The sequence below is a fragment of the Bos grunniens genome, chromosome 6, assembly GCF_055505025.1.
Source record: "Bos grunniens cultivar Pamir isolate PY7600 chromosome 6, Bosgru_T2T1.0, whole genome shotgun sequence".
NCBI lineage: Eukaryota > Metazoa > Chordata > Mammalia > Artiodactyla > Bovidae > Bos > Bos grunniens.
This window is the reverse complement of record NC_141170.1, coordinates 61,226,494-61,253,236: the sequence shown is the minus strand read 5'-3', so window position 1 is coordinate 61,253,236 and position 26,743 is coordinate 61,226,494. Positions and strand designations below refer to the sequence as shown.

Below are 26,743 nucleotides of genomic sequence, written 5' to 3'. Positions count from 1 at the left end.
TGCTATTTAAAAAAAATAGATAGACAACATATACTATTTTAAATTTCTTATTACATTTCTGACATATTTAATACTTCAAACTGCTAATTAGCATAATTCAACATAATTGTTCAATAACTTTTCCTTTAAAGGCTTTAGATGATATTTTACTTCTTATTGCAAATGTCAGCAACAGGGTGAGAGATGCAAAAGAAAATGATCCCTACATGGAAGCGTGAAGTCTTACCCTCTCTTTCTTTTTTTAGACTGAAAATGTGTATCTTGGAAATCAAAGTTTCAAAAGAAACAGTAACCCAAAGAATTTTAAGATTATAGATTTTAATTTGTTAGCAGTTTCTATGTGGTTAACTACTAGAAAAAAAAACAACTGCTCCTATTTAAGACTCAAAATGTGATCACTGGTTAAAAAATGCATGTGCGTAGTTCTCAAAATAAATAACCTAGTGTAAATTTAGAATCTGCTGCATCCTCTCTTTCATAGTTTTGATGTTTGAGCCTCCCCTTCTTCAACTTCATCAGTGCTGAGTGCTTGGATTAAAATATCTATACTGACTCCTAAAAAATAACAAATTCTTTTTTTGTTTTTTTTTTGTTTGTTTTTTTTGTCTGCACCCCATGGCTTGCAGTATCTTAACTCCTTGACCAAGGACTGAACCAGAGCCACGGCAGTGAAAATTCAGAGTCCTAACCACTGGACCACCACAGAATTCCCCTACAAATTCTTTTCATTGCAAGCAGAATGTTCTTATTTGGCCTCATCACAACTAGTGATGCATACATGCTGTGTCTCTTCTTGAGACCCCATGGGCTGTAGCTTGCCAGGCTCCTCTGTCCATGGCATTTCCCAGGCAAGAATACTGGAATGGGTTGCCATTTCCTCCACCAGGGGATCTTCCTGACCCAGGGATCTAACCGGAGTCCCTTGTGTCTCCGGCATTGGCATTCAGGTTCTTTACCACCAGCGCCACCTGGGGTGTGCAATTGGTAAAGATTGGTTTAATTCAGTCAGTATGAACTGAACACTGTGCCAGGCATAAGAGATAAAAGCAGCCTATGCCTTTGAAGAACCTAGGGGGAACTTAGGTGAGGGTGGACGGGAATTTGGAGGACAGTTCCAGGCAGATGCTTCTGTAATATCTGGTAAAAAGTCAGGAGGTAGTTATGCCCAGGGCACTAGATGGACTCTTCTCCTCAATCCAGGGGTTTGGGAAAGTCATCTTGAAGAAGCCGACGTGTGAGCTGAATCTTTAAGGAGGACTGAGAATCACGTGAAGAGACAAGGCCCAGAGCAAGGAAGAGTGTGAGGTGGGGCGTGGCCAAAAAGACGAGGGAGGAGGGAGGTGAGGTCTCACCTTGTGACTGCCTGAGATGGGGAAAGGGTGACTAGGGAGAAGGTTGAGGGAGAGGAAGCTTCCATTTGGGGATATGGGGTATTGGAATGATTGGAGTGATGTGCAGTGGGCTGAAACTCAGAGAACAATCCAGGCTAGAGATACGTAGCAGGGGCATGGCCACGGAGTCAGGACTATGAGCGTGGTTGACAACATCCAAGGAGAAAGGAGCACCTGCGAATGTGATTGTTTCCGAGGGTGGGTAGGGAAAGGGGAGTCCCAAAAGGAATGTTAAGATAAGAGGAGACTCATGTGGTAGTGGTGTCCCCAGAGCCAAGGCACAGGAAGTTTCAAAATGAAGATTAGGACAGCAGTGTCAAGAGCAGTAGTGAAGTAAAGATTGTTGTTTAGTCACTAAGTCAGTCCGACTCTTTGCGACCCCATGGACTGCAGCGTGCCGGGCTTCTGTGTCCTTCGCTATCTCCCGCAGCTTGCTCAAACTCATGTCCATCGAATCGATGATGCCATCCAAACATCTCATCCTCTGTCATCCCCTTCTTCTCCTGCCCTCAATCTTTCCCAGCATCAGGGTCTTTTCCAATGTGTTGGCTCTTCACATAAGGTGGCCAAAGTACTGGAGCTTCTGTTTTAGCATCAGTCCTTTCAATGAATATTCAGGGTTGATTTCCTTTAGGATTAATTGGTTTGATCTCCTTGCAGTACAAGGGACTCTCAAGAGTTTTCTCTAGCACCACAATTTGAAAGCATCAATTCTTCAGTGCTTCTTTATGGTCCAACTCTCACATCCTTACAGCTAGATACAAATTATGAAATTTTCATTCTGCCTGGCCTAGTTTTATTTCCTTTTCCAACTTATCTCCATTCAAGCCCATCCTTTTTTTTTAACCTCACCTATCTTTTGACCTTAAAAACTGTAACTAAATGATATGCCTCTTCATAATTTACAAAATGCTTTCACATATATATCACCATATATAATATGCTCACCCACCCTTTGAGTTGGCATTTTAACTGAATTATAGTTGTTTAGGATTGAGGCTCAGACTTGAGGTCATAGATGCCTTGAAATTCCTCCTCTCTCTCTCTCTCTTATTGAATATTTATTTATTTGGCTGCATCAGGTCTTGGTGGCAGCATGTGGGATCTAGTTCCCTGACCAGGGGTCAAACTCAGGCCCCTTGCATTGGGGTCTTAGCCACTGAACGACCAGCAAAGTCCTCAAAACCTCTTTCTGTACTGAGGAAACTGAGGCTCAGAGAGATGTATGTTATTATTAATAGTATGTGTGCCAAGTCACTTCAGTCGTGTCTGACTCTTTGTGACCATATGGACTGTGGCCCTCCAGGCTCTTCTGTCCATGGAATTCTCCAGGCAAAAATACCAGAGTGGTTTGCCATGCCCTCCTCCGGAGGATCTTCCCAACCCAGGGATGGAACCCACATCTCCTGTGCGTCCTGCTTTGGCAGATGTGTCCTTTACTACTAGTACCACATCAGAAGCTGAGACAGATGTGTGTCTTATGTCAGTTTCACTGCTCTTTGGTGTGTCTCGGCACTAGAAACCAACCTCCTGATTTTCACTGCACGACTCTTAACTGCAGAGTGGGAATATTGATGAGATTCAGACAACCCTGTTGAAACTCAGTACAGGAGGAGCTCTGGCCCATAGCTGAATATGATCCTGTCCCTTTAAACCATCCTGACTCATCCATTGCTAATTGCAGGTAAGCAATAAAACTAAACCGCACACCCTCCAGTCTCCTCTGTGGTAATTGCCTATGACTCCCTCACTTTGTTCCCACTCCTGTCTGCTGTTGGTAGACATTCAGTCTTTTTGCCAGAGCAGCATGTCTTCTTCCTTATTCTGCCAGCAGCCCCTCCATATGGCACACTCAGGAGACTCATGGCTGATCAGCATATTCTGTTACCTTGGCCTCAACAGTTGGTTCAGGGGTGGGTTTGTGATCCAAGCCATGAAAACCAGAGTCAATCTTGGAAAAACAACCTCTCAGCTGCAGCTGCCAGGGACCATGTGACCCCTGCCTGGGAAGGGCCTGGGAGAAGGAAGACAGCATGGAAGCAGCCCAGTGATAGATGGATGGCTGGATCATGATGATGTCATTTGCTCACGAGATGCAGCCTGCCTGGAGCTGGAGCTCTCCCTGCACTTGAGGTGCACAAGCCAATAAAGTCCCCAGCTACGTTCAGTCCTCTTGAGTGGCAGTTGCAACCACAAGGGCCTTATTTAATATTTTCCTTTCTGTAGCTCCGTTTCTCCCCTGTGTCTTGATCTGACTCACCAACTTTGACCCTCAAATTTTCTAGGATTTGCTTCAGACCAGTCTTACTCTGGGCCTCTTCAAGTTTGCCATACCTTGGTGGTTCCTTCCTTCCCTGTTGTCCCTCACCAAACCCTCTCATGGGATATTTTCTCATCACTCTTTTTCTAATATATAATTTCTATTGTTTCTTTGGCCACATTTCGAGGTGTTCATTATCTTTGTTCCTCAACCAGGGATCAAAATCATGCCCCTTGCAGTGGAAGCCCAGAGTCTCAATCACTGGGCCACCAGGGAAGTCTGTCCTAACTCTTCTAGGAGTCAGGACTTAGAAGTTATGAGCTGCCTGCACTTTGAATGAACTATTACTATTATTAATAATAACAGAAGAAGTTTTTTGCCATTAACCCAGCACTTTTTTAATTGTGATAAAATATACATAAGATTCACTATTTTAACCATTATTAGATATACAACCAGTGGCAATAAGTACCTTTACTGTTGACCAGCTATCACCTCTGTTCATTTCCAGGATGTTTTCATCATCACAAACAGAAACTCTGTAGCCAATAAAAATAACTCCCAACTTCTCCCTTCCCCTGGCAGCCTCCATTCTGCGTGTTCTTCATGAATTTGCCTGATCTGTGCATCTCCTATAAATAGGATCATATAATTTTTTTTCTTTTGTAACTAACTTATTTCACTTAGCATATTATTTTCAAGGTTTATCTATGTTGTAGTATGTATCAGAATTTTGTTCCTCCTTAAGGCTGAATAGTATTCCACTGTGTGTACATCGCATGTTTTGTGTGCTATTGATACATACTATTTCCATCTCTACCTTCTGACTACTGTGAGTCATGCTGCTATGAACACTGATACACAAGTACCCCTTTGAATGAAGCCCTGATTTCAGTTCTTTCGGGTATATACACAGAAGTAGAACCATCGGATCGACCCAGCACTTTGTATGTGCCAGGCACTGTGCTATATGTATTTTATGTTCATTATTTTATTTAGTATTCACAACTTTATGAGGTAGTATTATTATTCCTACCTTAAAGTGAAGGAAACTGAGGCTCAGAGAATTTACCATGAGCAAAGGCTTATCCTTTTCCATAAACAACCATACCTGTTGGACTCCAGAGGCTGTGATCTTAGTTGGAATGCTGAGGCTTCTATAAAATCATCCCCAGTTTCTTCAAAAAGCACATCTGGAGCAGATACTGTGTGTCAGGCGTTGGATCAAATGCTGGAGTACATAATCACGTGTTCATCATGCCTGGGGTGCTTGTTAGTGAATTGAGAGGAGATACAGTCACCCTGTTCTATGAAGCCTGGCCTGGGCTTCATGGGAAGTGAAGGTGCCTGGCCCGTCTTTCATGCACTGAGTGTTATCTTCTCCATTTATATCGCTGGACTTTATTCTTGCCCAGACAGTGATCAGTCCTGCCAGGCTTTTTTAGAGCTGCTTTCCTGGATGAATCCAGTCCTTTCTGGAGGTAGAGGGAACAAGGAAACAAGGGGGAAAAATATATATATATATATATTTCTTCTGATTATGAAAATGACACATAATCATTACAGACAACTTGGGAAAATTATGGAAACATAGAGCAAAGAAAACAGAAATCACCCTATAATCAAGCTATTCAGAGGTGATTTTTTAATGAAAGTTTAAACTAAGCTAATAAAATGCCTTATTATCCCCCACTAGGGAGCTTCCTTGGTGGCTCAGTCAGTAAAGAATCTGCCTGTAATGCAGGAGACCTGGGTTCGATCCCTGGGTCAGGAACATCTCCCTGGAGAAGGGAATGATAACCCACTCCAGTATTCTTGCCTGGGAAATCCCATGTACAGAGGTGCCTGACGGGCTGTAGTCCATGGGGTCAAAAACAAGTCTGACGCAACTTAGTGACTGAACCACTACCAATCGAAGTAGTTTGTTATCATTTTACTCTGTAAAACAAAGGGGAGAAATCAGTCCCTGAAGATCCCCTATCCCTCAGCTGCCTCTACTGTGTTTAAATTACTCAGTTCTCTGACTGCAGATTTATGTCTTCCTATTTGAAAGGCATTCATCCTGCAGAATTTGCCAGATGGTGCCCTGTAATGGCTCTTTGATTATCCATCATCATTAGAAGGAAATGCTTCCTAATCTGTCAGCATGAACTTTAACTATGTGGAAGGAATGTGTGTGCTTTTGAAGAAAGGTTCTGTGTGAGGAAAACAGAGAGGGAGGCCTCCCAAGAAGATGGCGGATCCTGGCAGCGAGCATCAGGACGCAGATTCCTTCCCTTGGTGCCTCCATGGCCTCCCACGGCCTCCCATACCTGTCGGTCAGGTTGCGGTGGCTCCTTCTTATTTCACTGCTCTCCAGAGCTGCTAAAGTCATATGTCACCTTGTCCAAATTAGAAAAAGGCACCCCTTCCTTCCTGTGGCAGGAGGTAGCTGTGCTGTACAATGTGGACAGAAAAACGGTACTGAATGCACTTTCCACTTTCTTCCCGGCCAAGCATCCTTGTTCAGTGAACAACACACAGAACTCTGTGTAGTGGTCCTGGCTTTGCCCTTTTGAGGCTCATCCCTCTCCAGGGATGTAGAGGCTGTAGATATTCTAGATCTAGGTGATGCAGCCCCCACTCTAGGTGAGCCCTGGGTATGTGGTCCTCAACTTGACATGTGTTTATCGAGCTCTTAGTATCCAAGCCTGGCCCCCATGGAAAACTACCTGCTTCTCACCTTCTCTTTGGCCACTGCCACCATCAACTCTGTCTTTTAGAGACTAGAACTCTCAGAAGTCTCCGCTGAATTTATTGGAAGTTGTTTTGTCTACAGCTACTTGAAATATCACTGTGTAATTACTGAATTTGCAGCCATTCTAATAAGCAGACTCCTCATGTATTTGCAGACACATCAACTGGAGCCTCCAAAACCACCTAAAACTCCCCTCATTTCTAATTTTATTTTTTTTCATTTGAAGCTGAAGTCCACTCTCCTTCTGCTAAAATAAGTTCTATTTCCTCTTTGGATTTTGGTTCTTAGACTTGGTCTCAAGCCTTTCCTTCTCTTCAGCTACTCCTGAAGAGTTTCTCTCTTATAGCTATTGCTGTGTAACTGATATTTTCTTGGTCTGGGGCACGCTGATCTATGGCTTCAGCTATACTAAGCACTCCTAATTTTTGCTTTACCACGGTGATGTTTGCATAAAAGCAAAAGCAGCAGTTACATTGTTGGTGGATGAATTTTTCATGTTAGAAACAGTCTTTGTGCTGTTACGCAAATGCAGTATAATTTTTTGAATAAGTGGGATACAGCATCAATTGAGCTTGTTGTTTAGTCGCTAAATCGTACCCAACTCTTTTGCAACCCCGTGGACTGTAGCCCTCCAGGCTCCTCTGTGCATGGGATTCCCAGGCAAAGATATTGAAGTGGGTTGCCATTTCCTTCTCCAGGGGATCTTCCTGACCCAGGGATCGAACTCATGTCTCCTGCATTGCAGGCGGATTCTTTACTGCTGAGCCACCAGGGAAGCTCATGTCAACTGAAGTACTTACATAAACATACAAATCATTATGTTTTTATCTGGTAATTCACCTTCAAAAATATGAGTAAGATAGGGGTACCCTCGTGGTCTAGTAGTTAGGATTCTGGGCTTTTATTGCCATGGCCCTGGTTCAATCCCTTATCAGGGAACTGAGATTCTGCAAGCCATGTGGTGCAGCAAATATATATATATATGAATTATAATACTTATTAAAATTAATTATATGTTAATATATGATATATATTAATATATATATATATATATATATATATATACAGTTAGGATGAAATTCCTAACTGTATATATACACACTCTCAAGTGGAGAAGGCAATGGCACCACACTCCACTACTCTTGCCTGGAGAATCCCAGGGACGGGGGACCCTGGTGGGCTGCTGTCTATGGGGTCGCACAGAGTTGGACACGACTGAAGCGACTTAGTAGCAGGATGAAATTCAGATCACTATAACCCCCAAAATGGTAATGACTGCTGTATGTATGTTGAGTGTGATTAAAAAGCTGCACTCTAGAGCTGAAAGATAGTGAGAAACTGTGCCTCAGTTTCCTCATTTGTAAAATGGGAATAATAATAATACCACTATTCTGCATTGTTCTAATGATGAAATGAGTTAATATATGTGAAGCGCTTAGCATAGGGCCTGACACACAGTAAGAGCTACTAGCATATAAGCATTGACTATTACATGAAAGATACTGTATGATTACCTTCTGGAAGCCAGACAAAATTTAGGTGGGCATTTTTATAATGTAGTATTAATTTTTTAATGCTTTGCCCAAGCAAATTGTGATAAAATCCAACAATGACAAATACCAAATGTTTAAATGTTTTAAAACAGAGTGGTGATCTGTTTTGCACACTTTTGATCATTGACTTACCCTAGGAGTTTTCTTTTCTAGATGGCATGTATTTGTCAGAATCAAAGTAAGCATAGTAAGGGCTGTGCCATGCTAGGTCGCTTTAGTCATGTCCGACTCTTTGTGATCTCAAGGACTGTAGCCCACCAGGCTCCTTTGTCCATGGGATTCTCCAGGCAAGAATACTGGTGTGGGTTGCCATGCCCTCCTCCAGGGGATCTTCACAATCCAGGGATCGAACCCACGTTTCCTTTGGTTCCTGCATTGTAGGTGGATTCTTTACCACTGAGCCACCAGGGAAGCCCTAATAAATAGTAGAACCCAAATATTTCTTCCTGTTACATCTGATTTTTCAGTTTGTTGGGAGAAGGCAATGGCACCCACTCCAGTACTGTTGCCTGGTTGTTTCTGCTACTCTTCCTCTATCCCTGTGGCAAGATTCTCTGCTCTGTTCTGCTTCTTGCACAGTTTGTTTGGACTCTGCCTGCTCTCTTCCTCTGTGCATAAAGCAGCCAGCCCTTGCAGTGGGTAAACTTCAGAAAATTTAGATCTTGTTTTTGCAGCTTGTCTGTGCACAATAAACAGACGACCTGTGCCAGTTTTCTCTCCGGCTCTTTTTGGCACAGGATTGAAAACTGGCCGCTCTGATCAGGAATGCTGCATGTTCCTCTGTGGGTGGCCGGAATCTGAGCTGAAATAGAAGGAACTCAATTTTCTGCTATTCCAGTCCCTTCTACTGAAGAAAGGAGCATCATCATAACTTTGAGAAGTTGATGATGGCCAGTTAGTTTCCTTTTTTACACTACAGTAGTTCTTTTTAACAAGTAACTTTTTGAAATGCAAGGTCATGCAAACCCCAGGTAGGATTACCTGAAGTGCTGTGAGCTCTTTCTGAACAGTCCTTAGGCTTGGTTTGGGAACTGTGAGCGGGAAACAAAGAATTTATTTCTGGAGTGCTAGTCAAAACCCATCTATTGGTCCTTTAAATTTGTCATGATGAAACTATAAGATGGCTTAATATAAAATGTAAAGCTGTATCCAGTAGTTTGTCTCTTTCTCATCTCTTTTTGATCATTTCATAAGTGACTAGTGGTATCTGTAGTTACGGGACACCAGAGAAACTTTTTCTTTCTGTATATCTAGTTAAGCATTTATCAGTTTATCAGCCAGTCCACCTCCTGAACCAGAAATGATCGTGGGTGATTGATATGTACACATAAAATACGACAGTAGTCCATGGATTAAACATTGGGTGACAGGGGTTTCCCTGGGGATCCAGTGGTTGAGGGTCCACCTTGTACTTCAGGGGACACTGGTTTGCCCTGGTCTGGGAGGATCCCACATGTCGTGGGGTGGCTGAGCCCATGAGCCACAGCTACTGAGCCCATGCATTCTAGCACCTGCTCCACAACGAGAAAGACCACCGCGGTGAGAAGCCTTCACATGGCAGCTGGAGAGTGGCTCCCGCCGGCCACAACTAGAGAAAGCTCACATGCAGAAACAGACACCCAACGCAGCTAAAAGTAAATAAATATTCTTTAAAAAAAAATGGGTATCGAGGGAAGAACACAATGGTAAGGGTGTTGAGTCAGACATGAAAGCTAAAATGCAGTGTCATCTATTGATAGCATTACACCAGAGGTTTCAAAATTTAGTGTGCAGTGGTCTCTTGGTGTGAATATTTGTTTAAAATGCAGTTCCTTGGCCTCCCCAAAGGAATTCTGACACCCACGTTGCTAACACGTGTCCCCAGGGACTCCTACTGTGTGGTGTAGACATACTCTAGGAGCACTGAACTATTTACCTACTGCCAATGGGTAAATTTGGCTCCTGGGTTTCTGACCATCAACAGGAAAAGGGAAAACTGTTTTTTTCATAGTGTGCAGAAGATAGCATCATTGGCATAAGGTATACATGAAGGCTTAACTAGGCTTAGATCAACTGTAATACCTGGGGAATTCCTTAGCGGTCCAGTGGTTAGGACTCTGCTTTCACTGCCGTGGCCCCAGGGCTCAATCCCTGGATCCCGCAAATTATGTTTCTGTAGCCAAAAAAAAAACCCTTTAGTGTCTGAGGAGGACCTGGACTTGCATAGGAATTCATGAAGAAAATGCCTTCTTTAATCCTCCCTAACGTGAAATAAGTCAATGAGTCTATTGTATTCAATTAAGAGGTAGTAACTGACCTTCTGGAGAAGAGTACCAAAGCGTCTTAGAGAGAAAAGAATAGAAGAGGGAAAAAAGCTGGGTGGGGTGGTGCTGGGAAAATAGTTTGATATTATCTACAAAAAGAGTGAATGCAGGGAATTCCCTGGCAGTCCAGTGGTCGGCAGTCCAGCCAAGGGCACAGCTTCAACCCCTGGTTGGGGAGCTAAGATCTCATATGTCGCAGGGTGTGACCAGAAATATTAAGGAATATACATTTTTTTAGACATAATGCTATTGCACACTTAATAGACTATCAGTATATCATATACCTTTTTTCCCCATATACGTTTATACGCACCAGGAAGTCGAAATAATCGTGTGACCTGCCTTATTGTGATATTTGCTTTTTGTGGTGGTATCTAATTGAATCTGCAGTATCTCCGAAGTTTGCCTGTATAAGTGATGAAAAGATAAGAAATTAGGCACATTCACACAAAATAAAACTTCCTCCAACAAAGGGAGAGAAAATCATACTGACTTATTCTCTGAGTACTCTTCCTTTCATATGGAGAAAGAATGCGTTTGGAGACTTTGTGATAGTGGCCTGTATAAGAATAACGATGGCCATTACCATTTCTTCTATGCCTACTTTAGGCCATTTTCCGCCATAGGCAGGGCTTCCTAGGTGACTCAGTGGTAAAGAATCCACCTGCAATGCAGGAGATGCAGGAGGCGCAGGTTTGATTCCTGGGTCAGAAAAAATCCCCTGGAGAAGGAATTGAGAACCCATTCCAATATCCTGGCCCGGAAAATTCCGTGGACAGAGGCTTCTGGTGAGCTACAGTCCATGAGGTTGCAAAGAGTCAGACACAACTGAGCGAGTGAGCAGGCACACGATGCACCACTGTAGGTACATAGGTATTTTGTTTTCAATTGTCACACAGATTCCGGAGAATGAAGTCCTGTTGTCCCCAGTACCCCCAACCTTTCTCTTCGCCACTCATTATTTTCTATTCTAACTCATTCACACCCAATGTTTTTGAGACTTATCCTTTAATGTAAAATACTGTTACTCTTTCCTGTGCCTTGAATCTAATTCACTTTGCCCTGATGATAGGAAATGACCAGGATAGAGAAATCAATTTTGAAATAATAAATTAGATCTAAAAGTTCTGTAACTGTTTCTTTTTGTTTCTCCATTGACTTCAGTTGTTAGGATTTTAACTGACAACTTTGGAATCATCTGAGAAAGTCTTCAGCTCCTCTGTCATTGTTTTCTCCCCAGTGGCAGCTAAATATTGCAATTGTGGGCTTTTGCCAGAATAAACAGTTGAATCTTCGGTGAGGTCTCTGGAACCTAACTCCCAGGCATTTCCAAAGGATATGTTGAAACTGGACCTTAGTTTGCCCTTTACAGAAATAGCTTCTGTCGGGTCTCTATAACTGATTCCTTTCATGGTGCATTGTCTATCTAGCCCACTAAACGTAGAGAGAATATGCAGTCTTTTCCATTTCTGAGCTTTTAATTGATGTGGGACACTAAGAATTACCAGTGATGTTTCATAATCGTACTGCTTTAGTGCATTCGTTAAACTAGAGGTCATATGAAATCAACTTTTATTATTCTCATTGATACTTGGGGAAAATAATTTTACAAGGCTTTTAGGATGGAAAAAAGGCACTAGAACATCAAATCTACTTTAAATATAAAGCTATTCTTTTAAAAGTGATTTGATTTGACATTTTAAGTCTTCTGAGCAGGAACAACCCTGATAAGGCATTAAGTCAAACTCCTTCATTTTGTAGATAGGGAACTTTGTCATTTGATTTTGTTTTTAGGCACTTTTAGTACTTTTTTTTTTTTTGCCATGCAGTGTGTGAGATCTTACTACCCTGATCAGGGATTGAACCCATACCCCCTGCACTGGGAGCACAGAGTCTTAACCACTGGACTGCCAGGGAAATCTACAGATAGGAAACTTTGACTCAGAGAAGCTATGTGCTGCCAGACAGCGGCAGAGCCAGGACTGGAACCCAGTACTCTTGGCTTCCTGCTCTCAGAAAACAATTTCTAAATGACTTTAGTGTAAAATATAATTTGAAAAGAGTTTATTTAAGAAACTCAAAACATAATAAATTTAAGAGTTAAAACTTCTATTGAAATATTATATTGTACTGGGTGTTATACCAGGTGGTTAAAACACAGTATATTACCTTCCATACTTTCTAACCTGAGCTTGGAAGATTTTTATACCTATAGATAGATATACACACATATATATACTCATGAACACACATAAACATATATACACATATAGTTATATGCACACCTACATGTATATATACACATCCTTACACATATTTATCTATGAAGGTGAAGGTGAAGTTGTTCAGTCGTGTCCGACTCTTTGCAACCCCATGGACTGTAGCCTACCAGGCTTCTCCGTCCATGGGATTCACCAGGCAAGAATAGTGGAGTGGGTTACCATTTCCTTCTCCAGGGGATCTTCCCAACCCAGGGATCGAACCCGGGTCTCCCACATTGCAGGCAGACGCTTTAACCTCTGAGCCACCAGGGAAGCCCACATTTATAATAAACATACACATATATGCCAGTAGACTCACATACGTATATATGTGTACATATACATACACATTATACATACGTAGGCTTCCTTGGTGACTCAGTTAGTAAAGAATCAGTCTGCAATGCAGCAGACCTCGGTTCAGCCCCTGGATTGGGAAGATCCCCTGGAGAAGGAAATAGTGACCCACTTCAGTATTCTTGCCTGGGGAATCCCTTGGACAGAAGAGCCTGGTGGGCTACAGTCCATGGGGTTGCAAGAGTAGAGTAGGACATAACTTAGTGACTAAACCATCACCACCATATACACACACACATATATATACATACACACACACGCCAGTAAATACACACACACATACATATATATCTCAACACACACACATACAGTAGAAGAGTAGAAAACAAGGACTCAGGAGTTAGGCAAACTTTCAACCCTACTGGTATTGGCTGTATTTTCTCAGGCAAATATGTGAACTTTTAAAACCTGTTTTACCACTTGTAAAATAGAAAAAATAATACTATGCTTAGACTGACTGTGAGAAACAAAATAAATGGTATGTTAAATATTTAGCACATTGTCTGCCATCTAATAAGTTGTGGTGCATGGACTCTCAAGTTGTGGCTTGCGGACTCAGTAATTGTGGTGTGTGGGCTTAGTTACTTTGCAGCCTGTGGGATCATAGTCCCTGACCAGGGGTCAAACCTGCGTCCCCTGCTTTGCAAGATGCATTCTTTACCACTGGGCCTCTAGGCAGTGCCAGTGTTCGTGCTTAGTCATGTCCAACTCTTTGCGACCCTATGGACTATAGCCTGCCAGGCTCTTCTATCCATGGGATTTTCCAGACAAGAGTACTGGGGCCACCAGGGAAGTCTCCAAATAAACTTTCAATAAATGTTAGTAGCTAATGTTGTGAACAAAATGTACAAAACGTTGAACAATGGGTAAACTTAAGAAAAGGTAGATATGTTTCTCTATCTTGACCTTAATGCTGATCATAATTGTCCTGGCAAACTGGTTACCTCTGGTTTGAGGACTGGACCAAAACCACAGAAGTGGCATAGTCCTATTCATTTGAGAAAAAGGGCTTCTAAATAGATGGTGGCACTCTCAATCCTGATCCATGGTAAAAGGAGCCTAGAAGGTGGGAGAGCAGGCGGCCTGTGGAAGAGCCTGTCCCAGGTCAAAGAAGAGCAGAAGTCGCCCGTGTTGCATGTGCTCAGTGTAAATGAAGACACTTACACATGTCAGTTTGTGCGGGGTGGTGCAGTCGGGGGCAGGGGGCAGGCAATGTGAGTGAGAAGACAAGAATCAGACTGATTGGAACCTGGAAAGGTCAACTGGCAGAACAGCTGTTGGTCTGGAGTCACATCCAGGAATCAAGCCCAGAAGCTCAGGATGAGTCAGAAGAGGCATGGACACCACAGTGCAAGGTGTCCCTGGGCCTGTGCCAGGAGCAAATGGACATCAGGCTGCCCAGATGACCCCCAGGCCAAAGACCAAAAACAAGGTAAGCCAGAGGTGAATGCAAGAGTTAATTTGCAGAGGTTTCTGTGAGTCGGAAGCTAGGGCAAGAGTGGGCTTTCTCTGTAGGCTCCACTTTATCGGCTGATAAATGTTGCTTTTCTGCAGGTTTCTGCCACAGACCTGCTTGCTTCTCTTCCCACCTGTATCAGTCAGAGTAGGTTTGGTTTTGCTGCAGTAACAAACAAATCTCAGTACCTTATAACAACACTTATTTCTTGTTCTAGCTATGTATTCATTATGAATTACCTATCACTTGGTTACTAGAAATCTTTATTCTGAGGTCCAGGCTGATCGTGCAGCCCTCTCAGGAATGTTGCTGCTCATCATAGCAGATAGAAAATAAACTATGGAGAACCCTGCACGCATGTGTGCCGCTTCAGTCATGTCCGACTCTATGTAACACTATGGACTGCAGCCCACAAGGCTCTTCTGTCCATGGGATTTTCCAGGCAAGAATACTGGAGTGGGTTGCCATGCCCTCCTCCAGGAAATGTTCCGGACCCAGGAATAGAACTCAGGTCTCCTGTGTCTCCTGCATTGGCAGGCAGGTTCTTTACCACTAGCGCCACCTGGGAAGCCCCATGGAGAACGCTGCGCTGACCTTAAAGATGAGCTTTCTGTACAGAAGGAGGTGATCTATGTCATTTCACTTGCATATCATTGGTCAAAACAAGTCATGTGGCAACAGCAAGGTAGCAAAGTTGAATCTCCCCCCAGGAAGGGGCAATGAATCTTTATAAGAATAATACAGCCCACCCCATGACTATATCAACCGCAGGGGCGTCTCACTACTCCCAGACCTCAGTCATTGCCCATGTGATCCTAGCTCCCGTCCTCTATCTCGTATCTCTGCACAGAAATCTAGGCCCACATCTGTGGCTGCCAATCAGGCAGTTCTCCTTGGTCACTTTGAACATGAACAAGCAAACTAAAGTCATTTCCTCTTCAGCATTTTGTTTGTTTTTGGTTGAAGGCTTCCTGTCCACCTGGCTACACAAATCAGACACCTAGGTGTCATCTGTGACTCCTCTCTCTCCTTATTCACCTCATATCCACCCACCACTCAGAAAATCTTTTTGACTGTACCCAATACATGTCCCTTGACTATTCCTGCTTCTTTTCATCTCTCCTGCCCCTACTAGTTCTTACGTGCATGCTCAGTCACTCAGTCGTATCTGACTCTTTGAGATCCCATGGACTATGGCCCACCAGGATCCTCTGTCCATGGAATTTTCCAGGCAATGATACTGGAGTGGGTTGCCATTTCCTTCTCCAGGGGATCTTCCTAACCCACGGACCAAACTGGCATCTCCTGCATCGCCTGCATTGGCAGGCGGATTCTTTACCACTGTGCCACCTGGAGTATAGTTTTTCTATTCTGAACTCTTGGTGAGCCCTAAAATAATCCTGATGTCTCTGTATTTCCCCTCCCCAGTTCATTCCACCTGACATGCGGTGATCTTTCTAATTTGCAGAACCGATAATACACCCTTCTGTTGCCACCTCTGCTTGAGCTCCTCAGCAGATGGCTTCTGATTGTTCTGGGAGTGGAGTGCCAGGAAGGCTCTTTATCTGCCTCTCCAGCCTCACCTTATCCACTGTCCCTCCCTCACAAGTGCTATGTTTCTTGTCCCCACCGCACTGAACTCCTTCCATTTTCTCTACGTGCTGTGCCCTCTCTTGCTTCTGGTATATTGCATGTGTTGTTCCTTCTTTTAAAAAATTATTTATTTATTTGGCCACACCAGGTCTTACTTGCAGCATGTGGGATCTAGCTCCCTGATGAGGAATTGAACCCTTGCCCCCTGCATTGGGAGGGTGGGGTCTTAGCCACTGGACCCCCAGGGAGGTCCCTGTTGTTCCTTCTGACTGTTCTGCTCTCTATCCTCTTCAGCTGTCTGACTTTAAATCATCCCTCATGTCTCACCTTAAAACTCACTTCCCCCGGGAAGCCTTCCCTGGCTGCCTCCTAAAGCAGGTAAGGTGTTCCTGTTGTATATTCTGGGGCAGCAGGCTTTCTTTTCCCTGGCGCACATCACCCTTTATAGCTTCCTTAAATGTCTGTTATCTGTCTTTGCTGCCTCACTGTAATGTCTCTCAGGGCAGTGACTGCTTCAACATTGTGACTCAACTCCTAGCAGAGTGTCTCAAATAGTCTAGGTGCTGGCAGATGCTTATGAAATGACCATGAATGACTGAGCGTGGTGTCAAAACCATAGTTCTGGCCTGAACTCAAGAGCAAGGCCAGGAGGACATGAAAATGTCCTTGCTTCTTAATGTCAAAGGAAACTGAGAAAAACCAGCTTGGCTTGGCTTGGCTTAGGGCTAGAGGGGTAGTATCAAATTAAAACAGGCTTCCAGAGAAAGGCAAAGGAAGGTCAGGGCCAGGAAGAAATGAGATCCTCTGGGCTATAACCTCCTCGAGCGAATGGATTTTAATTTTGTTCACAGCAGAATCCCTGTGCCTAGAACAGTATTGGGCACATATTAGGCAGTTAAATACTTTGTTGGGGAACTTCCCTGGTGGTCTAATGGTTAGGGCTCCACACTTCCACTGCAGGGGGCACGGGTGTGGTCCCTGGTCTGGCAACTAAGATCCCACAAGCTGTGTGGCATGACCAAAAAAAAAAAAAGGGAAAAATAAAATACTTTATTGGCTGAATGAATGGACAAATTCTGGGTCACAATTCTTGGCTCCAGGAATCAACCCTGGCTGACATAAGCAGAAAAAGAATTTATTGAAAGGATATAGGGTAGTTCTCAGAATCAACATAAAGACCAAGATAATCCAGCCTCACAAATGAGCAGCAACCAAGGGGAGCCAGGCAGGCGGGACCATGGCCGAGGTTGTAGCACAGGAATACTTGCTAAGGACACCACTCTGACACCCCTGCTACCAGAAGCCAGTGTCCGCCACACTCCCACCACTGGCTGTGAGCTGTGGCCCCGCTGGACTTCAGTGACACTGCCCTCCTTATGAGTCGATCTCACTGACCCTATGACCTGAATTTACCCCTTCGAGGTTCAGATCCCAGACAGGAGTGGTTGTCTGGCAGAGCCAACGTTGATTGCCAGAAAGGGAGAGAGTGTGAATATTTGTCCCCCGTCAGCAGAGGGGGCCATGCTGCCACCTATTTGAGAATTTCTCCCTAAATAAGACAGTCATTTGATGCTAGGCAGCCTAAAAATGCTTTATGTCCAATATGGGAGGGCTGGAGAAAAAAATTCAGAACCAAGGAAAGTATTTTTTCATTTAAAACATTTAATTATAATAAATGCTAATTATAAAATTTCAAATAATTCAGATATGGGTAAAGTATAAAGTGTTAAGTCCCTCTACTTCCCAATCCCCATTCTATACCAAGATATAACCACACTTATCAGTTGGAAATAGGTTCTTCTTCAAGAGACTTCTTGGATCAGAATTGTTTCTTAAACTGTACAGGGTTGGACTTCATCATTATGAAGTTGCTTAGAATTTACATGTAAAGCTTATAGTCAGATATTTTTTACTTGGACTCTTAGTCTGGGTTACGTGGCATTGCTGTGGGTTCATATTCCTGGAGAGGGGCTACCTGCCTAATGAAGGGTAAGTAATTTGCTTTGCTTGTGCTTAGTTAGTTATTACTGGGAATATTTCTTGCTTGGGAGGAATCAGGGATGTAATGGGGTGTGTCATTTTGGTGGGTAAGCAAAATTTGGGCTTTGTTGGAGAGAAGGTACTCCTGCTTTTGACCAAGTTTTGTTACTCACCAGGGTTCTTGGCCTTCTTAATCAATAGAAGTTGATTAGAGGCCAGACAAGAAATTCAGCGAAGGTTTATTGGGGCCCCAGCTTCAGAGGGAAGGAGAAGAAACAATAGGTTCCCTTGCTTGTTTTCTTACTGTGGGGAGCAAGCTGGTTCCTTATATGGGCAGAGGGTAAGGTGTGTCCAGGGGTCGGGCTGGAGGGCTGCCTTGGGTGTTTTGTCCACCTCTTAGGTGGTGTTATGTGCAGGGGGCATGCAGAGTAAGTAGCCTGCTTTGCTCCAAGCTCTTCAGAAGTGGCTGTTGGGCTTTTTGGTCTCTTTGTATCTTTCGTCCAGAATTTGCCCTAATAGCCCATGCCTGCAGTTATGGGCTGTAACAGTTCCATACAGTTTCTTTGTATTTTGTCGCTGGTGGGGAGATGTGTCCAGGTGCAAGCACTGCAGCATTGAAGCATGGGGTCCCAGGTCCCAGCCTGTCTCAATTTGAGGGCCAAAGGAACGTCTTCCTGTTCAGGATGTCGCTTGCAGAGTGTTCTGTTCTTAAGAAAACAAAAATTTTGATGGGTCTTAACTAAACTTATTGTAGTAATCATTTATCTATCTATCTATCTATATTGAAATCATTTGTATACCTTAAACATACAATGTTGTATGTAAGTTATATTCAATATATTTGGAAAAAAGAAAAAATTAAATTTTCTCTAAAAAAACCCAAAACCCAAATTATCTGAAATAGTATTTTGCTGATTTTAAAGAAGCAAAGTTCTAGAACCAACCCATTCTCAACTGACCTCTAGGGAAGTTATTCTGGGCATGTAGCTGTTAATTTTCCTTGTTGGGTTGGTGGTTGAAGGGGTTGGCCAAGCAAAACTAAGACTTTTATATGTCAGACAGTTACACACAAAGACAGAGAATTGGGGCTCAAATAAGTGATTTGAATTTTAACAAAGTGAGACTGGTTTTTTAAAATCTTACTTGTAAGAAATACATGAAAAAATATGTTAAAATTGTAAACGAAATAAAATACTTAAGTGCATCTTAATAAATATATCTCAGGTTGTTGCATGGCTGACCCAAATTGGTCATCGAGTTTGGTCCCAAAGTAAAGCCTTGGGCTGGTATTCAGTGTGGTCTCGGAAGAACCTAGGAGCAAAAGCCAGCACCCTGGTCCAGCCTGCTTTGCTCTGTGTTGTCATAGGTCTACTGCTACAAAAGATTACGTATGTAATTTTTGAACCCTGCCTTATGCTTCTTCCTTACCAAGCAGTCCACAGTGTTTCTACGCAAAAGGGAACAGATACCAAAAGATTATAATGTGACATCCAGGATTCCCATACAAAGCCTTTATGTAAGTCTAAACTTAGGTGCTATATTGGTACCTAAACTGGTAGCAGTTCTATTTCACAGTTGTGAAATGGCATACATTTTAGGTCTTTTGGATAGAATCTGGTGAACAGATATGGGCTGAAATTTTTAAATGTGGATTCAGTGAGACAATTTCATCTTGGAATTACAGCCAAAAAAAAAGTCAGCTGTGATTCATTTGGAAACGTGGACATTTTGAGTGTTGACAACAAAGACAGGCCTTCATTAAAATTATAATTTTCCAACGTGTCTACAGTGAAGCTGGAACAAATATGACACAAAGCCATAATATTTTGTTTATGCCAAGAAACACTGGCTTTCTAAAAGAAGGTGCCAGTTAAAGTGGTAACGTAAAGATAGGTGAAAGTGATACACTTCAATATCTTACTTTGAATTTAACTGGCGCTTGCTTTGGTGTCTTGACTGTTATACAGCCAATCTAAATAGATTAGAAACGTTGGAAAAGCCCATATATGAATCTGTTAAAACAATCCCTTTGTTTTGTCTGAATAGGAAGGAAACCGGTCTGTCATTTCGCCAGGGAGAGGCTAGACCATGACTAGGGCGTTGAAGGGTCAAGGAAAAGAATTAGAGGCATTGGCACAGAAGGAGGAAGTCGAGTTGCTGTGGCTGCAGCGGGAGCCGTGGAGGGAGCAGGGGGCCAGTGCTGTCTGGAGAGGGTGTGTGGAGTGGAAGTTGTGGTGTTGCCAAAGCTAGTTGTCTTCTCAGCCCACGAACCACAAGCCAAGTGTGCTACCGGGTTTTTGCAAACTTTCAGTACAGTAATAGGAATCTACATGAGAACAAAAACACATGTCTCCACAAAGCCTTGTGTACCAATGCCCCTAGCAGCTTTGTGTGTGATAGCCAAAAATGGAAAACAGCCTAGAAACTCAAAACAACCCGGATGTCCATCAACAGGTGGCAAGTAAAATGCTATTGACAATAAAAAGGATGCACATAGCAGTGTGGAAAACCTCAAAATCATTTACTGAATAAGACAGGCTCTCCCCTCACTGATAAAAAGAATATATGCTCTATCATTCCATTTATATAAAACCCCCAAAATGCAAACTAATCTTTAGTGAAGAAAACAAATCTGTGGTTTAGTGGTTGCTTGGGGATAGGGCAGAAGGAGGAATGGGTTGCAAAGGGGCACAAGAATTTAAGGGGGTTATGGAAATATTTGGTAAATTGCATTGGTTTCACAGATACGTTCCTATGTCAAAACATATCAAATTATTTGGTCAGCAATCGGGGAAGGGCCTCATGACCCTCAGCTAGAGAAGACAAGATATAATGACACTTAGCAAGAGGGGAAAGTGGACCTTATGGTTATAAATTAACAGACTTCAAAAAGGGTATTTGAAAGGGATGTTCAAAATAAATATTTTAAAGAGCTCAGGGTATCTGCTCAGTAAAGCACTCAGGACCTGTAAAGTGGTTATAGTATTTGTCCAAGAGCAGTTAAGTACTGAAGATCTAGAAAGAGATCACAGTCTTTGTCTAGACAAGCAAGGCAGTAAGTTATGAGTTTTAGCTTTCAGAATATTAACATGAAGTTCAGATTCAGATGACAATGGATATGTACTTTACCATGCCACCCTGCTCTGCCGGGACACAAATCTACATATTATACCTAAGAGTCCTCAGACTATGAATGATCCTTTCATTGGATTATAACTGTTCGCCATTAATGTAGTGGAATTTGAAGGAAGAGGAGGGTGGGAAAGATTTACCTGGAAAACAACAACGCTAGCAGTGTTGGCAAGGCTGAGACTGTCACAGAGCCTGCGGTTACTTGTCGCCTGGTGGCTTCCAGCTCATACCAGGGGCCCTGAGATTATTCATACCAGTGTCCTCACACTGTTCTTTGAGATTTTTGTTTTGGTCTTTGCTGAATCAGTTGTGGATGTCACAGGGTAGTTTTATTTATTTATTAATATTTATTTTTAAAATTTTATTTGAGTGTTCCAGGTCTTAGTTGGGGCACACAGGATCTTTGATCTTCACTGTGGTACGCAAGATCTTTAGTTGCTGCATTTGAGCTCTTAGTTATGGCATGTGGGATCTAGTGCCCTGAGCAGGAATCAAATCCAGACCCCCTGCATTAGGAGTGCAGAGTCTTAGCCACTGAACCACCAGGAAAGTCCCCATAAAGTAGTTTGGATTTTCACTTTTACCATGTGTGACTTTAAGTTCTGCTGATTTGGTGGGGGAAGCGGGGTAGTGAGGGGCAAGGGAAAGGTGATATTCTTGTGCAGAGTCATTGGTAGAATTTGAATAAAAACCTCCATCTCTGGAGTCCTGCTTTTTCAGTTATCCCTGATGTCCTTGTTTGCACAGATTTTGTGATGGTGTTGGCTTGATTGGGGCGGCAGATAAATTATGCTCATTTACAGTGGAAATCAAAGCATATCAGCACATCTGATTGATGGTGTGCAGCCGTCATGTGCTGATTGATGTGCCGTCTGTGACAGCTGCGGTACTCATCTCCTTCAGCCTTCTCCTATCCCGACACTCGACATAACTTGCATTCTAATCGAGTCACTGAAGGCCTCTTCTGGCAAGTATGGGCCGAAAGGTATGAATGTTAAATTTCAGAGTAATATTTTTTAAAAATACATGGTGCTATGAAAAGCGTATTGATAATTAATGAAATAGAATCAGGTAGGAATTTCTTGGAGAGATAAGAGAGAGATGGTGTTTGTAATCTGAGAGTGAGCATGAAAAATTCTTATGAGCTCAGTTTCAAGCTGATGCATATTAATATCAGAAGATAAAAAATTTGTCGAAGTGCCACGTGCAATTAAACGTTAATCAAGGAGAGACACATGCATGTCATTACTGGCAACAGAACACTGTTTATGTGGTTTTTAATTTCCACGCTACTGAAATGGAACACAACCATAATATAATATATAAAATCTACCAGGGAATTCAACAGTTTTGCAATTAAATTTCAAGTCTTTCAAAATCATCTTGTCTATTTAACAAGTCGCTGTAATTGTTTAATAATTACTTGAATAAAAGACCCTGCTGCTGCTGCTGCTAAGTCGCTTCAGTTGTGTCCAACTCTGTGCGACCCCATAGACAGCAGCCCACCAGGCTCCCCTGTCCCTGGGATTCTCCAGGCAAGAACACTGGAGTGGGTTGCCATTGCCTTCTCCAGACCCTAGAGAAATAAAATACCCTAGAGAAACATATATGGGAGTAAGTGCAAATAAAATTAATGAGTGAAAAAAGTGACCCAGGCTGATGGGTGGAATAGTGGTAAAATCTACAGGCGCTCCTTCAAGTAAAGGATGAGCATGAGGCAGGCCCAGGAGGCTTTTCGTATGTGTTGAGAAGTTTGGATGGTTAGTGTAGTTAGCTTGGATGTGGGGAGGGACAGTGGGCAGTAAGGATAAGTTCAGGTAAAAGTAATTTAGCTGAAATTTAGCATTCATACCTTTCAACCCAGCTAAAAGTAATGGAGTGTCCAGTCTGTAGCGGTTTACAGCCTCATTTCTCTAAATGTGGTCCTTGGAAAGCAGCATCATCTGGGAGTCTGTTATTGAAGCAGAGTCTCAGGCCCCACCTCAAATCTACTGAATCAGAATTTTCATTTTAATGATATTTCCAAGTGATTCATAGGCATATTAAAGTCCAATTAAGGCAATAAAGATATTTTGATATATCCTTTAATAAGAATTTGGAGGTAAGCAGTTTCAGAGTGGTTAGATCTACCACTCTGGATCATCAATAACACAGGCTTTTATTTTATTTTATAATTTTATTTATTTATTTATTTTTTAAATATATGTATTTATTTTTGGATTCAACGGGTCTTAGTTGTAGCATGGCATTGGGGCTCTAGTTGCAGCTCATAGGCTCAGATGCCTTGAAGCATGTGGGATCTTAGTTCCCTGACCAGGGATTGAACCTGCATCCCTGACATTGAAGGGCAGATTCTCAACCACTGGACCACCAGGGAAGTCCCAACACAGGCTTTTATCTCAGGATTTGGAGGTAAGCAATTCCAGAGTCACTGGATCTATATCATCAATAACGTAAGCTTTCATCTCATTACATTTTGCCAGAGTTAGCACGTCGATTTTTTTAGCCTTATTCTCAGTGACCTCATGGTTCCAAGATGGCTGCTGTAGCTCTTTGCACAAGTGAGTTCCAAACAGGAAGGATGGGACATACTTGTAGTATCTCATTGGCCAGAACAGGGTTACATGTTGACTTGTAAAATTGTAATCATTTGGGAAGAGGAATGGTATAAACATGGTTGATTTATACCATTTGTTCATTTAGTTAAAAAAAAAAAAAAAGTGGATTGCCTGCTATGTGTCAACCCATAGCATATCCCTTGGGGCTAAGCCTGAGATCAAGAGTCTCTGTTCATTAATTGCACAAAATTAGGGTTCAGCTAGTAAAGAGGGGTGGAGGAAACCATTATTAGACAGGAATCATTGCCTACTGCTGGTAGGATAGGCCAGATTTGGAAGAGTGTTGGAAGCCATGCCAAGACTGGACTTGATCCACAGTGGTCATTGGAGAATCAAGGGAGGGTTGATGTTTTGAGAAGCAAATCTAGTCTGTGGTGCAGGTACTGAGGCCAGTAAGGAGATTTATTATGCAGTTGTTCAAGTGAGAGGTGATGACAGCTGACCTAGGACAGCGACAAGCTGTGGAATGGAAAGAAGGGATACATTTGGAAGGCCACTCCAAGACAGAAGCCATTACTTAGTGATGCTGTATGCGGGCGGTAAAAAAGGGAAGGGCTCAGAGGTGAGTCACTGAGACTTCGGCGGGATAAATAAGTTGTCTAACGGGAGTTGCCATTATAAAAAAACTATGTATTACATACATGTGATCACAAGTTACAAAGCTCTGTAACTTAGATTTTCCACTTCATGGATCGCAAGCTGATTTTTGTGTTAGTACATAGAGAACTCATTCATCCCTCTTTAACTATTTTTGTATTTATTTGAAAAATACTGTAAAGCCCAAGGAATTTAAGAATCATTTGTAATCTGATAAATTTAAGAAATTATAAAAAGTAAAAAAGAAATTTCCCTCTCCATCTTGCTGCTGGAAATGTGCACCCTCCCCCAATTTTCTCCTTAAGGTAATTCAGAATACCCAGAGGTTCCAATGCACATACACACTTCTCTCCTTTCTCTTTTTCAGAATGATAAATTCGTATTAGTCTGCAGCGTGTAATTTCCGCTGTCACTCTTTTCCACAAAAATCCTTGCCCTTTATTTGTCGTGTGTGGCCAGAATTCGAAGAATCCCCAGTGTTAACACAGGAGGATTCTGCCTCAAAGTTTGCACCTTCTCTTTTTCTTTTTTTGTTTTACTAATTGCTTTATAACCACAAACTACTATGGAGAATGCCCTGTACAAAACACAATAAAGGTTCAAAGATGGAGGTGTTCCCTTAGGCAAGGCTGAAGACTGCAGTCTCTGGTATTTGGAATTTAGGCTGCAGTCCTTGTTTTTGGATGGATCACTGGGTGTGTGGCACAGCCCATGCTTTTAACCAGATTTGAACAGGAGAATGGCCACTTGGCCCAGGTAGAAGTAGATGAAGTGTTTGGTTTCATGTGTCACATAACTATCGAAGTTCCTCCCCACGATGCAGTGCCAGGTGGGGTTGTACTTCTTGTCAAACTCCTTCTTGATATGGGCCGCAATGTCCTTCTCTATACTTTTCCAATGCCTGAGTAGCACACTCCACCGAGTCCTGTTGCATCTCCTCCGACATATGGGCATTCTTGATTACGGCCTTTTGGTCACACATGGTTACCAAGGTGCAGGGGCTGGCCGACTGCAACGGTCTCCTGGGGTGGGAGTGGGGGGCGCTGGCGAAGCTCCCACCCGCGTAGAGAGGCGGTCGCTACCGAAGCCGTGGCGCATCTCCTCTTTTTCTATTCATGTGTGTAGATTAAAATTTACAGCATGTGCTTCTCGTGAGCTTTTAATCTAACGTGCATTTATTGTTTTGTTCATTGTCTTTCTTCACTAGGATATAAGTTTTGTGAGGGCAGGGATTTTTTTGTTTGTTTCGTTAATAGATATATCCTCACAGCCTGCACAGCATCTTGCCCAAATAGGTGCTCAATAAATATTTGTAAATGAATGTGTTTCCAGCAGATTATTCTCACTGTGCTTTAACACATTTGAAATCTCCAAATGTTTTTTTTTTTTCCCCTGTACCTCCCTTCTGTGCCTTTCCTCCTTGGAGTCGGAAAAGCTCTTTTGGAAGCTCCACGCTCTCCTTTTATTACTACGTTCTTCTGATGAGATAAATTTCATATGGTATTCTCAAGGGGGCTAACCAGTTTTAATATTTACTTAATATTAATTAATACTAATCTAGAGAAAGGGGAAGTACAGTCATGAATTCCCCCCAGAGAGGTCACTCGATGCCTGCCACAGTGAAGCCAAAGTGATTATTGTCACCTGGTCCTTGGTGTTATTGGCATCACTGCCTCTCTCCCTTGTATGCAGGCCCAAGCTGACCAAATGGATGTTTAGACTCCCTTTGGAGGTTGGGAGAACTCAAGCAGCTGTTGCCTTTGTGCAATCCCCATGGCCACAGCCCCATCATACAACAGGCACATCCCTTACTTTCCAAAAGAGAGAAAGAGGCAAATACATATGATCCATGACACTGGGTGACGCTTTTATCCCTCACAACCATTAAAGTAATAAATTATATCACCATTTTAGAAAGGAGGAAATTTACCTCATCACAAGAAGGTAGTAATAAAAGGAGAGAGTGGAGATTCCAAAAGAGCTTTTCCGACTCCAAACCCTGTTGTGCTTTTACCCTACACCACTTTTTCATAAAAGTTCTGAACAGATTGTTTGATGTTTTTCTTTTTCTTCATCATTACTTTGAAAAGGTTGATTTTGACATTTGATTTACATTTCCTGACAAGCCATGTATCATTTTCCTCCTCTCCTCCCTTCCTCTTACCCTTCCTTTTTAATTCTTTGCATTTATAATGGAACAGATGATAGCTTTTCATGGTGTGCTAGTGATGGTATATTTTATGGAAAATGCCAGACAAATAAAATTATAAGTAGTCACTAGTGGAAACCTACGCTGGAAAATATGATTTCAGCCATAGTTCCGTGTTTTTAAAAAGCTATTTTTGCTGATCTCTACTAAGAGTCCCAGAAACAGATGGGCATGTTTGCTGGATTTGCTGCTAGTTTCTATGTCTCCTTTTCTCCTATACATTTATGGTGACCAAGTTTACTTTTAAAAACATGCTGAGAAGAATGACATTTTTTTTTTTTTTTTCAGATTTAAGT

The 26,743-nt window shown here is 42.5% G+C and overlaps 1 protein-coding gene and 1 pseudogene across 7 annotated transcripts in view; one reads left to right on the top strand and one right to left on the bottom strand.

Moving 5' to 3' along the window:
* Nucleotides 1–26,743, top strand: part of TBC1D1 (TBC1 domain family member 1) — a 225,689-nt gene that overhangs the window by 31,301 nt on the left and 167,645 nt on the right. The window lies entirely within an intron of this gene.
* Nucleotides 24,758–25,336, bottom strand: LOC147370815 (dynein light chain 1, cytoplasmic pseudogene; annotated as a pseudogene). Its single transcript, XR_015165492.1, has one exon. The product of XR_015165492.1 is annotated as a dynein light chain 1, cytoplasmic pseudogene (transcript).